We start from the raw sequence: 17,206 nt of genomic DNA on the forward strand, positions 1-17,206 counted from the left end.
CAACTTTAAAAAGCCTGCTTGACTACAGAGAGTTTAAGGTTTTCTGATCTGATAGCCTAATTACAATTTCTCTGGGAAGTCTTTATCCTTCTAAAGATGCATTCCTGGTCTGTCTCCATATCAGACCTGATACTCTCATAAGTAGACAGAGTGTTTGGAATACATTAATGTAAGAAAAGCCTATTCTCTATTAAGTTTATCCAATTATATCCACGGCCTATCCAGTATACTTCTTTGTCTGCTATAATTGCCTATTTAATATTTCCACAAAATTATTTTTTCTTTTTAATCTTTTTCAGGTTTCAGATATTTATTCATCAGTGTAATAAACTCCAAAAAAGAAAAAAATCAACATGATTTCATGCATTGGGAGGAGAAGCTAAGTGGAAAATTGTGTTGATGGCTTCTGAAAGAACTTCATTGTAAGCAGCTTTACATTCCTGTCAGAATTTGCCCTCCTTTCTCTTCTCACAGTCCCTCTTTTATCTCCCCTCCCTTTCCACTATGTTGCCCTCCCTTTCTTTTCAGAAAAGGGGAGACCTCCCAAGGTTATCAGCCTACCTTGACGTAGCAAGTAGGACTGGGCACAACTTTTTCTTCTGATGTTAGACAAGGTGGTCCAGTTAGGGAAGAGATTAAAAGCCAGGCAACAGAGTCAGAGACAGTCTCTGATCCTGTTATTAAACGTCCAATATGAGGGCAAAGCTATACATTTGTTACATATATTACATTACGTACATTTGAGCTCCCTAAGGCTGTCCTCTGATTGATGCTCTCTGATTGGTGATTCAGTCTATGTGAGCTCCTATGGGCCCAAGTTGGTTGATTTTGCAGGTTTTCTTGTGGTGTCCTTGACCTCGCTGCTTCTTTTTAATCCTTCTTTACCCTTCTCTATAAGATTCCCCAAACTCCTCCTAAAGTTTGGCTATGGGTCTTTGCATATGTTTACATCATCTGCTGGGTGAAGTCACTCAGATGTCTGTTTTGCTAGCATCCAGTCTTCAAGCATTGGAGAACATTATTAATAGTGTCAGGGGTGGGCTGTACCTCATGGCACATGACTCAAGTTGGGCCAGTCATGGGTTGGCTGGGTCAAGGTTCTGTGGGTGGATTGGTGTAGATAACAATTATCAAAATACTGAAACACTGACATGTCTCAAGGTGTAATGCCTTTCTTTAAGTGATAAGAAAGCAAAGATTTAATATAAAAAACAAAAGGTGAGTATTTACAAAACGTATTCATTGGTTAAAAACAAATTCATCAAAACTAAGATGAAGAGAGGCATGGCACAGGAAAAACTGCAACAAGAGTTAATAAGGGGAAGTTGATGGGTGAGCAGGCTGAGTAGTTGCTAGTCAAGCACTAGAGGTACAAAGCCATGTTGTTTTAGAGCCAACATGCAACATCTGTTCATGTTTGTTTTATATCACACAATTGCAATACTGGACCTAGAACTCGTATATATACACTGTTTAGAGATATTGATATAAAGAAAAAAAAAGAAGGGCAAGTTGAGGGAAGAAAAAAAGAAGTATGGTCTATAGGCAGAGAAATCTTCATATGTATTTTATGTTAAGGTTCAATACACAAATATTAGTTGAATGTTATATAAAGGATTAGTAAGTTACACAGGGACATAAAAGAGTATGAGATATTTTTGAATTCTTACACTTACCTATTCCTTTTATAAGGAGCTATTGAATGTGAGCTGTTAATTATTTTGAGTGATCTTTGATGTCTATTACATAGTACAGGGGAGGATCACAAAAACCTTTAACATTAATTTGTAATTTACACACACAAAAAAAGGAGTAGACAGCTGGAAATAATCAAACTGAGGGCTGAAATCAATCAATCGGAAACAAATAAAACAATTCAAAGAATCAATGAAACCAAAGCTGGTTCTTTGAGAAAATCAACAAGATCAACAAACCCTTAGCCCAGCTAACTAAAAGGCAGAGACACACCACCCAAATGAACAAAATCAGAAATGGAAAGGGGGACATAACTACAGACACTGAGGAAATCCAAACAATCATTAGGACTTACTTCAAAAGTCTCTATGCCACAAAATTTGAAACTCTAAATGAAATGGACAATTTTCTTGATTGATTTGACTTACCAAAGCTGAATCAGGACCAGGTAAATCAATTAAATAGTCCTATATCCCCCAAGGAAATAGAAGCAGTCATCAAAAGTCTCCCATCCAAAAAAAAGCCCAGGACCAGATGGTTTCAGCGCAGAATTCTACCAGACCTTCAAAGATGAACTAACACAAAATCTCTCCAAACTATTCCACAAAATAGAAACAAAAGGAACATTACCAAACTCATTCTATGAAGCCACAGTCACCTTGGTATCTAAACCTCACAAAGACTCAACAAAGAAAGAGAATTTCAGGCCAATCTCCCTTATGAACATTGATGCAAAAGTACTTGACAAAATACTTGCAACCCGAATACAAGAACACATCAAAGATATCATCCACTATGACCAAGTAGGCTTCATCCCAGGTATGCAGGGGTGGTTCAATATACGGAAATTCATCAATGTGATCCACCATATTAACAAACTGAAAAAAAAAACACACACACACACATGATAATCTCCCTAGATGTTGAAAAAGCATTTGACAAAATCCAACATCCATTCATGTTTAAAGTATTGGAGAGATCAGGGATACAAGGCACATATCTAAACATAGTAAAGGCGTTATATAGCAAGCCTATATCCAACATCAAACTGAATGGAGAGAAACTTAAAGCAATCCCACTGAAATCAGGGACAAGACAAAGCTGCCCACTCTCTCCACATCTCTTCAACATAGTGCTGGAAGTCCTTGTTAGAGCAATAAGACAGTTGAAGGAGATCAAGGGGATACAGATGGGAAAGGAAGAAGTCAAATTATCACTATTTCCAGATGATATGATAGTATACCTGAGTAATCCCAAAAACTCTACCAGGGAACTCCTACAGCTGATAAACACCTTCAGCAAAGTGGCTGGATACAAACTTAGCTACAAAAAATCAGTAGCACTCCTGTATACAAAAGACAAAAGGGCTGAGAAAGAAATTAGGGAAACAACACCCTTCACAGTAGACACAAATGACATAAAGTACCTTGGTGTAACCCTAACTAAGCAAGTCAAAGAATGTATGAAAAAAATTTCAAGTCTCTGAAGAAAGAATTAGAAGAAGATATGAGAAGATGGAAAGATCTCCCATGCTCATGGCTTGGCAGGATTAACATAGTAACAATGGCCATCTTATCAAAAGCAATCTACAGATTTAATGCAATTCCCATCAAATTGCCAACACAATTCTTACAGACCTGGAAAGAAAAATTCTCAACTTGGTATGGAGTAAAAAGAAACCCAGAATTGCTAAAACAATTCTCTACAATAAAAGATCTTTTGGAGGTAACTTCATCCTTGATCTCAAGCTGTACTATAGAGCAACACTTATAAAAACTGCATGGTACTGGCATAGAAACAGAATGCTGGATCAATGGAACCGAACAGAAGACCAAGAAATTAACCCACACACTTATGGACACCTGATTTTTGAAAAAGATGCCAAAACCATACATTGGAAAAAAGAGAGCATCTTCAACAAATGGTGCTGGTCCAACTGGATGTCTACATGTAGAAAAATGAAAATAGATCCATACTTATCACCCTGAACAAAACTGAAGTCCAACTGGATCAAAGACCTCAACATAAAACCAGACACATTAAATCGGCTAGAAAAGAAAGTGGGGAATACCCTAGAATTCATTGGTACATGAGAAAACTTCCTGAACAGAAGACCAACACCACAGGCTCTAAGAGCAACAATCAATAAATAGGATTTAAAGCTTCTGTAAAGCAAAGGACACCGTCATCACAAAGCAACTGCCTACAGATTGGGAAACAATCATCACCAACCCTTTATGTGACAGAGGACTCATATCCAGTATATATAAAGAACTAAAGAAGCTGAAAAGCAGCAAACCAAGTAATCCAATATAAAATGGGGAAAAGAGCTAAACAGAGAACTCTCTGTAGAGGAATATCGAATGGCAGAGAAACACTTAAAGAAATGCTCAACATCATTAGCCATTAGGGAAATGCAAATCAAAACAACCCTGAGATTTCACCTTACACCCATGAGAATGGCCAAGATCAAAAACTCAAGGGACAACACATGCTGGAGAGGTTGTGGAGAAAGGGGAACCCTTCTCCACTGCTGGTGGGAATGTAAACTTGTACAACCACTCTGGAAATCAATCTGGTGCTTTCTCAGACAACTAGGAATAGTGCTTCCTCAAGATTTAGCCATACCACTCCTAGGTATATATCCAAAAGAGGCTCAAGTACACAAAAAGGACATTGCTCAACCATGTTTGTAGCAGCTTTATTTGTAATAGCCAGAAGCTAGAAACAGCCCAGATGCCCCTCAACTGAAGAATGGATGCAGAAACTGTGATACATCTATACAATGGAGTATAACTCAGCAATGAAAAATAAGGAAATCATGAAATTTGCAGGTAAATGGTGGGACCTGGAAAGGATCATCCTGAGTGAGTTGTCCCAGAAGCAAAAAGACACGCATGGTATATACTCACTCATATAAACATACAGCATAGAATAAACCCACTAAAATCTGTACATCAAAACAAACTAAGCAAAAGAGAGGACCCTAACTAAAATGTTCAATCCCCATCCTGAAAGGCAAAGAGGATGGACATCAGAAGAAGAAGTTACCTAGGAACCTGCTACAGAGGGCCTCTGAAAGCCTCTGCCGTGCATACTGTCAAAGCATATGCTGAGCCTGATGGCCAACTGTTGTGCAGAGTGAATGGAATTTTATATAAGTAGTAGGAAATAGTAAGAGCTGGAGAGGACAGGAACTCCACAAGGAGAGCAACAGAACAAGAAAATTGGACCACAGGGAACTTCCCAGAGACTCATACTCCAACCAAGGACTATTCATGGAGATGACCTAGAACCCTGACAATGTAGCCACTTCTGATGAGAACTGATAGACTAAGATCAGAAAGAAGGAGAGGAGGACCTCCCCATCAGTGGACTTGGGGAGGGGCATGCATGCAGAAAGGGGGGGGGGAGGGTTGGACCTGGAGTGGAGGTGGGAGGGGCTTATGGGGGGATTCAAAATGAATAAAGTGTAATTAATTAAAGTTAAATAAAAAATTTAAAAAAAATGTAATGTAAATTTCTTTCTCCATTGTTTAGCATGGCATACCATCTGAAAAAAAGTATTTTTTTAATTAAGAAATTCAAGTGAATTTTCATTTTGTCTGTCAATATAATATACATTTCAACAACCCATTAGGAGTTTCTATTTCTGCAAACTATCCCTAGAGATTAAAAATAAAAATATGGTGGCGAGGAAGAGCTGCCAAAGGACATTGCATGACTGTTCTTGGCTCCTACTCTATTTTATTTCTATCCAAAGGAAGCATCTTTTTTGCCAAAATTATACAGGTGTGAAAGCAGACATTCCAGGCTGTGAACTCTTGGGTTTATATCTCAGGGATGTATCTTATTTTAGAATGTTTACTGGGGTTCTTTTCAGTAGAAATAGGATGTGCTCATGAAAACTGGTAAGAAAGAAGCAGATTTAATCTCCATTATATTATGTAAAATGTCAGTGGGATGTGTGTGGAATACAAGTACTAAGCTTGTTCCAATGTTTCTGATGCAATGTTGGATGCACGAATTTAGATGAATATGTGGAATATTTAAAACAATTGATCTTAAGTGCTAACTTAAAGCTGTACAATATTCTGTAAAATGTACCAATTCCTTTAGCTTTGGAGGAAAAAAAAAAAAAAACAATGTTTCTGAGTGACCTGTATTTTATCTTTTTCTAAGTATAATAAATGTGATGTTGTGATATTTTTGAAGAATGTCTACAACATTTGATTTCAGTGAATAGAAATGATGACTACAACACATCATATAAGAGGAAATGAGAAAATATTCACGTCAAATATCAAGATTATTTTGAGCATAGTTCCAAATGTGTTTTCAGTTTTTAAATACTATAAGTCAGTTGTTAAATATTCAATACTCAGGTTCCTTAAATACCAGTGAATGTATTTGAATAACCTGTTATGATTAATTGCTCAATAAACAATATGCAGAGTATACTTGTTCATTCTTTACATCATGTTTTTCTTATTTTTTTTTCTATGTCCAGTGCTGGGGCTTATACCTAGGTCCTCAAGCATGCTAGGAAAGTGTTCTTTTTTGGAGGCATCTAAGGCATTTCAGCCTTAGATGTGAGTCTTTTCTCTTGGCTAATCATTTTAGGAAACAACAAATGAGATTAAACATACCCCATATTTTCTACCAAGCAGGGTATCAAAACATATGTTGAGACTCATGGTCAAATTTTGGGCAGAGTGCAGGGAATATGAAAAAAGGGGGAGATAGAAAGACCTTGGGGGGGGGGGGAGAAAGGAGCTCCACAAGGAGAACAGAACCAAAAAATCTGGGCAAAGGGGTGTTTTGTGAGACTGATACTCCAAACAAGGACGATGCATGGAGATAATCTAGAACCCCTGCACAGATGTAGACCGTGGCAGCTCAGTATCCAAGAACAGGGGCTGTCTCTGACATGAACTCAGGGGCTGGTTTTGTGATCACTTCCACCTAAAGGGGGGAGATCAGCCTTACCAGTCCACAGAGGAGGACAATGAAGCCAGTCCTGATGAGACCTGAAAGACTAGGGTCTGATGGAAGCAGAGAAAGAACTCTCCTATCATTGTACTGGGGGAGGGGCATGGGAGAAGAAAAGGGAGGGAGGGAGCATGGGATCTGAAGGGGATGAGGGAGGGGGCTACAGTTGGGATACACAGTAAATAAACTGTAATTAATAAAAAGAAAATTAAAATTAAAAAGAAAATGTCCCATACTCTTAAGGGGTAGCATTTTTCTCCTTTTATTTTATTTTATATCTAGTTCAAAACTACAGAAAATTTGACATTTTGCTACATACAGTTTAATGGATTGAGCTCATGTTCCTGTTCTGCCATTCAGTACCACCATGGTTCTATGGTTTTATTTTCAATTTTACTTCTTACTACTCTTCAACTGAGCACTCAGAATTGTTGTTGCCAGATTACTTTCTTCCCACTAAAACTAGGTTGTGTTAGGGTAAGGCAAACAATAATTTATAATATAAAGAAATTAAGAGCTAATGAATTTAAGAATTATAGAAGCAATAAGGGTATATAATAAGACTAGCTTATCACATGGTAAACTTCACTAGAATATTTGCATTGATAGTTGAAGGAAGATTTAATTTTGATGGTCAAAGATTCAACAAGATAATATTTTGTGGAATGAATATGAATAAACCATGACCACACTTTCAAAATAAGTGTCCATATTAGACATTTTAGATTGAAGTAGAATTATGTTCTTCCTTTTCATTGCTTGATAATGAACAGACTGAAAGTTAGAAAAATAAAGTTGATTTTTATAGTTCTGGACTTATAGAAAACTTACTTTAATTCTGTTAATTATTTATTCTGTTAATTATTATCTGTACAATCTGACTTAACCAATTCTTTTTGGTTAATACATATTGAACTATCTAAACATAGTTTTATTTTGTGCAGGGTGATACATATAGAAGATATAGATCTATTTGCATTTTTGTACATGCAGAAATCCATTTAGGCAAGCACTAATTGTTAAAGATGCTCATTTCTCCATTATATAGTTTTGCCATTTTTGTCAAAAATCAGGTGTTTGTTAGTGTGTGGGTTTATTTCTGGCTCTTTGATTCAATTCCTTCAATCCACAATTCTGTTTCTATGCCAGTTCCATGCAGTTTTTTGTTTGTTTTGTTTTTCTTATTTTGTTTTTCTCCCTCTTTTAATTATCATTTACTATAATTTATATAATTTGCATCCTTGCTGTGACCCCCTCCCTGTTCTCCTCCCACTCCCAACCTCCCTTCCTCTTCTACCACTATGCCTCTACCAGAGTCCACTGATAATGAAAGTCCTCCTCCCCTTCTATTTGACCCTAGCCTATCAGGTCTCATCAGGACTAGTTGCATTATCTTCCTCTGTGGTCTGACAATGTTGCACCCCCAAAGGGCAGGTGATCAGAGAGCCTGCCACCGAATTCATGCCAGAGAAATTCCCTGCTCTATATTATTAAGATACCCACTCTGAGAATGAGTCTATGGGCAACAACTGAGCCAGGATTTTAGGTCCTCTCCATGCACTGTCCTTGATTGGGCCATCATTCTCTTTACACAATGGAATCCTATTCAGCTATTAAAAACAAGTAAATCATTAAATTTGCAGGCAGATGGGAGGAACTAGAAAAGATCATCTTGAGTCTGGTAACCTAGAAGCAGAAAGACACACATAATATATATTCACTTATAAGTGGATATTAGTCGTATAATATAGGATAAACATACTAAAATCTATACTCCTAAGAAGGTAAACAACAAGGAAGACCCTAGGGAATTTGGCTAACCCTCATTCAGAAGGACAAATGAGATAGACATCAGAAACCGGAGAAGACAGGAAATAAGACAGGAGCCTACCACAGAAGGACTCTCAAGACTCTAGTGATTGAGATACTGAAGCAGAGGCTGAGACTCACATCTAAACTTTGGACAGAGCTCCTGGAGTCTTATGGAAGATGGGGGGTGGGGTAAAAAAACACAGAGGGGACAGGAGCCCCAAAAGAAGACCAACAAAGCTAAAAAAATCTTAGCCCAGTGGGTCCTGCAGAGACATGAGTCTCATTAACAAACTAAGGACCATGCATAGAGAGGACCTAGAACCCCTGGTCAGAGATACAATACGCAATAAGCATCTCAGTATCCATATGGCTTCCTGAGTAAAGGGAGCAGAATCTGCCTCTGCCATGAACTTGGTTGCCTGTTCTTTAATTACTTCTGCCTATAGGGGTGACCTTGCCAGGCCATAGAGGAAGAGATTCAGGCCGTACTGAAGATACTTGATAAGCTGTGGACACATGGCAAGGGAGGAAAACTGCCCCTTTCAGTGGACAAGGGGAAAGGGATAGTGGGGAAGAGGAAGAGAGGGAAAGAAGGTGGGACTGGGAAGTTTTGGGAGGGTGCTACAATCCAGCTATACCATGCATGAATTGCAAAAAATAAACAAAAAATACAAAAAAAAAAAAAGAAAGACAGAAGGAGAGTAAATACACACATTTTACTATGGCAAAAATCATCATCAAAATAAACTGTTCCTTTAAAACATATTGGCTCCAGGTGCACAAGAGGACCTGGGCTTAGATCCTTGTACCTATATGGCACCTATAACTCCAGCTCCAGGAGATCTTATACCTTCTTTTGTCATTCATGAGTAGAAGGAACAAATGTGGTACACATACACTCATGTGGTCAAACATTGAAATTCATAAAAAATAAAAAAAAAAGTTTAAAAGCTAAGTTCTAAACTTCCTTGTGGGCCATGGAAATTTTAATTTCATTAAAATAATGCTATAATAGCAAGACTTTTTACCCAATGTTTTAATGGTATCTGAAAGCAAGGGAGTTTAGTATTAATTTCATTTTTATCAATAAAATTATATAGAGAATTACAAGAACTGATAATTCATAAATTTTCAATACAGGGTTGTGTACTTGCTCACATGTTATAAGAAGAATTATAGTGCAATATGAATTTATTATTATTACTTACAATTTATTCACTGTATATCCCGGTTGTATCCCCCGTTCTCATCTACTCTCTGTCCCACCCTCACTTCCCCTTCCTCTCCTATCCCTCAATCCTAGTCCACAGATAGGGGAAGTCCTCCTCCACTACTGTCTGACTCTGTCTTATAAGGTTCCATCAGGACTGCCTGGATCCTCTTCCTTTGTAGGCTGGTTAGGTCACCCCACCAGCGAGAAGCTATCAAGGAGCAGGTACCTGCATTCATGTCAGAGGACTGTTTATTCGCTCATTAATAGGGGACCTACATGGAGACTGAGCTGACTATAGGCTACATCTTACATCTGAGCAGAGGTTCTAGGTCCTCTCAATGTATGGTCTTTGCTTGATGTAACAGTCTCTGAAGTTCCCCCTGGGCCATTCTTAAAAAAAGAAAAAGCTATTTGTCTTCTTGTTCTTGTGGCTCTTGTCCTCTCCTGGTTCTTTTAGATCCCCCTTCATTCCTAAGACTCCCTGTGTTCTGTCCAAAGTTTGGCTGTGAATCTGCATCTGCTTGGATCAAGTGATGGGTGAAAACGTTTAGAGGATATTTGTGATAGGCTTTCAAGAGTATTGAAGCCATCGGCACAGGAAAAACCTTCCTGAGAAGAATGCCAAGAACTCAGGCTCTAAGATCAACAACAAATAAATGGGACCTCATGAAACTGAAAAGCTTCTGTAAGCAAAGGACACTCTCAACAGAACAAAAGGACAGGCCACAGAGTAGGAAAATATCTTTACTAGGCCTATATCTGACAGAAGGCTAATATCCAGAATATATAAAGAACTCAAGAAATTAAACACCAACAAACTAAATAATTAATTCTAAAATGTGGGATACAGATCTAAACAGAGAATTCTAAACAAAGGAATATCAAAAGACAGAGAAGCAAAGACATGTTCAATGCCCTTGGTCATCAGGGAAATGCAAGTCAAAATGACCCTGAGATTTTTTTACCTTACACCCATCAAAATGGCTAAGATCAAAAATGTAAACTGACAATACATGCTGGAGAGGATGTGGAGAAAGGGGAACCTTCCTCCATTGCTGGTGGGAATGTAAACTTGTAAAATCATTTGGAAATCATTCTGGCACTTTTTTCAGAAAACTGGGAATTGTGCTACCTCAATACCCAATTAAACCACTCTTTAGCATACCCTATAGATGCTCAACAATACAACAATGATATAAGCTCAATTAAGGTTTATAGCAGCTGTAGTAGCCTGAATCTGGAAACAACCTATACGATTCTCAACTGAGGAATGGGTACAGAAAATGTTGTACATTTACACAACGGAATACTACTCAGCTGTTAAAAAGAAGGAAATCATGAAAATTTCAGGCAAATGGTGGGAACTAGAAAAGATCATCCTGAGTGAGGTATCCCAGAAGTAGAAAGACACACAAAATATATACTCACTTGTTAATGGATATTAGTCCTATAATATAGGAAAAACATACTAAAATATCCCTAAAGAAGCTAAACAACAAGAAGGACCCTCAGGGAATATGCTTTATTGTCATTCTGAAGGGAAAATAAGATACACACCAGAAGCAGTAGAGGAGAGGGAATAGGATAGGAGCCTATCATTAATATATATTTTATATATTATATTTTTATATTTATGATATATCATGATTATATCATATTTTCCTTCCCTGTGTGAAATAATTTTCTGAGATAATTAAGGGCTTTCTATTCTAAACACTATTTTTTATTACATGGTGTTATACAGAATTAGAGAATTTATAATGCACCAGAGATACTTCAAGGGGCAGTAAGAATATCAGTGATACTCTTTCTCACACTCCTAGTTATTTAGTGTTTCCTTTTAAGATCTTCAGTTTACTTATAATTCATGTTTTAAACAAAAGACAAAACATTTGTCTTAAATAGTCTGTATTGATTCTGTTTTCAAATATGGTTATTTGAACTGAACTAGATTAATAAGAAATATAAGTCAGAAAGTTTTGGTTAAAAATTAACCCACTGGAGATATTGTTTTACATTTGTAAGAAACCTTTTTAATTTTTATCTTTTTTTATTAATTACAGTTCATTCACTTTGCATCCCAGTTGTGGCCCCCTCCCTCATTCCCTCTCAATCCCACCCTTCCTCCCTCATCTCCTCCCATGCTCCTCTCCAAGTCCACTGATAGGGGTGGTCCTCTTCTCTTTTCATCTGAACCTAGCCTATCAGGTCTCATCAGGACTGGCTTCATTGAATAGGTATAAAGATATATACATATATATATATATATATATCTCATATATGAAATATATATATAACATATTTCTATAGCATTGTCATAGAGAATGGCAAAACCAAGTGTGAACACTTAAGAGTGAAAACAACCGTATTCTTTTTTATTGTTTATTATTTATTATGTTTGTTGTTTATTATATTATTAGTTATATTTTATTAACTCTGTATCTCAGCTGTATTCTGCTCTCTCATTCCCTCCCAATCCCACCCTTCCTCCCTCAGCTTCTCCCTGCCCCTTTCCTAGTCCATGGATTGGGGGGGGGACCTCCTCCCCTTTCATCTGACCATGTTTTATCAGGTATCTTCAGGGCTGGCTGCAAAGTTCTCCTCTGTGGCCTAGCAGGACTGCTCCTCCCTTAGAATCATTATGTATTGCCACAGACAGGTAGGCAGATCTACAGATAGCAAGTAAAGGATGTAAAATATATAAAAATAATCAGATTGAGTTTTCATAGCTTTATAAACAGACAGAAAGACAGACAAATAACAAGAAGACAAATAGATTAGGACTATTTTATATAGATTTTATGTGCCAGCAAAATCTCAGATATGCTACACCGCAATGAATCCTGAATGTACATTTTGAAATGAATGTTATTGTAAGAAAAATAAATTCATTTTATTCTGTTTCTAGAGCTCTTTATAAATACTGACTATTAATTTAGGAAGGAAAAGAAATAATCAGTTTTGCTTATGTATCTCGAAAGCATATTCTTTCTTGTTTTGAAATAGAATGTATTCTAAATTTGCCTTAGCTCACATTTTCACATCTGGCTTTTACTGTCCTGTTCGTTGTTCACATGGTATTGTAGATCTCCTAGCCTTGACTGTTTTCTGTTTACAGTCACTAATATCTTAACATCTATTTAATCCATATTAATACTTTATAAATTATACTGAAGGTTAGTTAACTGTTCTTCAAAAAGAAATCATAACTGAAAATATATTACATATAATTACTCTTTATTAAATTTGTACAAATAAATATTCAGAAGTAATTATATGTAAACTTTAATTAAAGTAACAGTGAGCAAAGACTCACCTTAATACTCATCAAATACTACATCATATTAATTAGGAATTCAGTGACTGCTTTAAAAATTGTTTGTATTTATTGGTTCACATTAAAACTGAGTCATTGTTATTTTTATCTGTATTTTCATACAACAAGAAATTTGACTGAAGATATTACAACTTTTTCAATTGATGTACACTTAGTGTAATGTTATTCAGGTATTTAAAAAAATAGCTGCATATATTTTCTGAAACCACATATTCTTGTTAAATCTTGGAAGGAACATCCAAACTCATCTATTTCAACTATGAGAATAAAGTTTCAAGCATTTTCATTTTTCAATGAAATAGTCACCAAATCCCTAATTAATATTAAATAGCATTTGAATTGTCTCAAAAGCTATTTTTAGCATAAGAATAAGTGGGCATATAGCAAAATTATGCAGAAGAAAACAAGGACAAAGGGTTAATATGTCCCTCACTGCTCTCAGTTTCTTCTTTCCTGTTGAGATTTCTTCCATATGACACAACTTCCTTTGTTATCCCTCTTTTTCTGTAGATTTGTATTGTTGACTGTTCCTGGGCTTTTTATTTTCTCCCAATTCTAAGTCATTTTATTAAAAAATGACTTGGTATCTTATGTAGGGGAGAATACCAATTAAAGGAATTATAGACATGAAAAAAGATTGGTGGAAAACCAGCAAAACTAGCCCACAGTTGCTGAAATCACAATGTGTGGACAGGTGCTAGCTACACTAATGAGGAAAATGTGGCCTTGCTCTTGATGTGTGAAAAGCTCTGGATGAGATTAGCACACACAGCAATTATCTCCCTTTCTCCAGATGTATGGATAGAGGAGAGGAAGCTTTTGAAATCAGCATTTCAATAGCCGATATTTAAGAAATGCTGCTGACCACAGTGAGTGCAATGAAAATGTAACACTTCAAAATGAGTGTTGACACATTTATTATCTATGTAAGAAATGATTGATCATTTGGGATGCTGAAGAAGGGTACTTGGAAAAGACAACAGTGTGAAATATCAAAGTACTGGGAGCCTGTTGCAGGTGAAGGCAGAAATCTGTATTTATTCCGCAGTAGTAGGTAGTTAACAGAGGGTGATCAGACAGCCTTAGGAAGCAAAGAATCAGAAAGTGTGAAATGAGTAACTGAAAGACATGTGGCCTGGAAAACCACAGCAAGAAGAAACACTGACAAATAAAGACACAAAGTAGTTCTACGAGAAAAGAATATAAGACGGTGTGCTTTCATATGGCTCAAAGAATATTTTATTTTGCTTCAGTTTGAGCCAACACCATAGTCACAAATGTTTCTACCCTCCACAGCACATCAAGTAATATTAAACCAATAATTTTTAGGGTACAGAAGTAACAGAGAATTCTCAACAGAGCAATATTTGAATGATCAAAAAACACTTAAAGAAATGCTCAAAGTTTTTAGTCATTAAAGAAATGCAAATCAAAACAACTCTGAGATTCCATCTTATACCCATTAGAATAGCTAGTGACAGAACATGCTGGCAAAGATGTGCAGAAAGTGGAGCACTACCCCCCCCCCATGTCTGATGGGAGTTTAAGATTGTACAACCTCTCTAGAAGTCAATCTGGTGCTATTTTAGAAAACTGGAAATAGCTCTACCTCAAGTCCAAGCTATACCACTCCTGGGTATATACCCAAAAAATGCTCTAGCTTACAACAAGGATACTTAGTCAACTATGTTCATAGCAGCTTTATTCATAATACTCAAAATTTGGAAGCAATGTAGGTGTCCCTCAACTGAGGAATGGATACAGAAATTGTGGTACATTTACAAAATGGGATACTATTCAGGAATTAAAAACCAGGAAACCATGAAATTTGGAGGCACATTCAAGGAACTAGAAAAGAACATCCTTTGTGAGGTAATCCAGAATCAGAAAAACACATATGGTATGAACTCACTTATAAGTGAATTTTAACCCTATAGTAGAGGATAACCACACTGCAACTCACAGAAACAAAGAAGGTAAGTAATAAGGAGGATCCAAGGGAGGATGCTTCATTCCCACTCAGAAATGGAAATAAAACTGACAACCGAAGTGGTTGAAGAGAGGAGACAGGTAAGAGAGGGAGCACGGAGAGAAATGAAGGTATATCTCTGACTTGGTGGAGAATGCTAGGGAGGGAAGACAGAGTGCTAACAGACAGAACAGAAAACTTGGGTGGGGACTTCTCTGTGATATGCTGGAGATCTACAATAAGCAAGGCTCCTGGGAGTTTATAAGGGTGACTGTTGCTGAGAGGCTACCAACAGTAGTCACAGGAGTGAAGAGGCCACTAGACATGATTCCTAGTGGAAGGCAAAGAATCCACCCACAGAAACTTTAACCAGTATTTACCCGGTCTACAAGAGGGCAGGCACAAAAACTAGAGCAGAGATTGAGGGAATGTCTAACCAATGGCTGGCTCAACCTGAGACTCACCGCAGGGAAGACAGTCAACCCATGACACCATTAAAGACGCTCTGCAATGCTTGCAGAGAGGAGCCAAGCACAGCTATTCTCTGAATGGCTCCACCAGCACCATATGCACAGGTCCACCACTAACCACTGGCTAGAGTGCAGGGAGTCTTGTGGAAGAGTGGGGGTGGGGAGGATAAGAAGAACATAGAGGGGACAGGAGCTCCGCAGGAAGACCAACAGAAACAACTTACCAGGGTTCCTGGGGGGCCTGTGAAGAGTGAAGCATCAACCAAGGATCACACATGCGCTGGATCTAGGACCCTTACACAGGTGTAGCTGATGGGCCGTTTGGTCCTTATATAGGTTCCCTAGCAAGGGAAATGGGGGCTGACTTTGACATGAACTCTGTTGCTCTTCTGGGGCTACCTTGCCAGGCCACAAGGGAAGGCGATGTGCTCAGTTTTGACACATCTTTATATGAGGGGGTGGGTGGGTGGGAGCTCCCTCTCTCTAAGGAATAGGGGAGGAGGGATATGGGACACAGGGAAGGAAGGAGGGTAGGACAGGGAGGAGAGGAGGAGGGGACTATGACCAGCATGTAAAATTACTACTACTACTACTATTACTAATAATAATATTAATAAACAGATCGTGATACCCATAATAATGATTCCAAAAAACAGCATTTCAGAAAGCCAAGTCCAGGTTTGAGAGCACCACAGCTTGTGGACTTTTCTATAAAGGAGAGTGCTGGGTGGTGTTCACCTCTGTCAATTTTTATATTATGTGTTTCTAATGAGCATGGCAGGTCCCTTCAAGGAAAAACAGTCATGGGCTTCTAGACACTGAATAATAAAAAAAATCAGGGAATCATATGAAAGAAGGGGAGTTAGTATGATATGGAAAGGATAGGAGCTCCACAAGGACGAAATATAACCGGGCACAGGGTCTTTTCTGAGACTGACACTCAACCAAGGACCATCTATGGATATAACCTACAACTTCTGCTCGGATGTGGCCCGTGGTAGCTCAGTAACCAAGTAGTTTCCCAAAGTAAGGGGAACAAGGACTATTTCTGACATGAACTCAGTGACTGGCTCTTTGACCTCCCCACCCCCCCAGGGGAAGAGCAGTCCTGTTAGGCCACAGAGGAGGACTTTGCAGCCAGCCCTGAAGATACCTGATGAAACAGGGTCAAATGAAAGGGGAGGAGGTCCTCCCCTATCAGTGGACTTGGAAAGGGGCAGGGAGGAGACCAGGGAGGGAGTGTGGGGTTGGACAAGGAATGAGGGAGCAGGATACAGCTGGGACACAGAGTTAACAAAATGTAGCTAATAAGAAAAACAAAATTTAAAAAAAAAATTTAAATTCAGTTAAAAATGAGAAACATGTTATATTTAATTCAAATAATTTACGCACACTTATAATACATTGGCATTTCCTATCTATTTCACTGAATTTATTTAAATTTTATTGCAGGTAACAAATTAAAATACAGAGAGAGGGAGGGGACAGAGACAGGGAACGGAGGAAGAAAGACAAAGACAACTTTCAACCTCCCCAAACTTGAACTTTGCAAAGAAGCTTCTACATTTGGATAAATAAATGCAAGGACTAAATTCCCTTATTATAGTCCATACCCTATGTATTAGGGCTAAAACTGAAGCTATGCAGGATAATGATCAGGATGTAAAGTGAATAGATAGATAGATAGATAGATAGATAGATAGATAGATAGATAGATA

Source organism: Psammomys obesus, unplaced genomic scaffold (assembly GCF_907164565.1).
Source record: "Psammomys obesus unplaced genomic scaffold, mPsaObe1.curated_primary_1811, whole genome shotgun sequence".
NCBI classification, from domain to species: Eukaryota; Metazoa; Chordata; class Mammalia; order Rodentia; family Muridae; genus Psammomys; species Psammomys obesus.